The sequence below is a fragment of the Pteropus vampyrus genome, unplaced genomic scaffold (assembly GCF_000151845.1).
Source record: "Pteropus vampyrus isolate Shadow unplaced genomic scaffold, Pvam_2.0 Scaffold202, whole genome shotgun sequence".
Lineage (NCBI taxonomy): Eukaryota > Metazoa > Chordata > Mammalia > Chiroptera > Pteropodidae > Pteropus > Pteropus vampyrus.
The window spans coordinates 1,107,749-1,108,176 of NW_011888983.1; positions in this window are offsets into that span (position 1 = coordinate 1,107,749).

A 428-nucleotide genomic window follows, 5' to 3' on the forward strand; every position below is an offset into this window, starting at 1 on the left:
GTTTTTATTTCTCCTCACAGCACTCTTGCTTCAGGAGAGGGAAGCTCTGGACCTTGTACCCTGAGTGGAGGCACTTCCCCTTTCACCCCTGGGCCAGGTCACCCCAGGTCAGCAAGCCTTGTTTCTGGGCCAGTTGGCTCCCCTTGAAGCAAGGCAGTGAGAGGGTCTCCCTGTTGGAGCTCTGAGATGGACGCATTCACTGACTTTGCCCTCTGAGCCTCCCTTGGGCCTGCGAGCTGTCAGGGACTTGCACGGCCAGGGTGAGCTATTTTTTAAGGACTTGAATGTCCCACTGGGTGTGTTTCTCAGCCAATGGCCCCAGGCTGACCCTTGCTTCTGGGCCCCCAGACTCAGACACCTTGAGGAAAAATAGCAAACAAGCCTGGAGTCCAGGAGGCACGGAGCCAGTGTATGACCTTGGAGTGTTT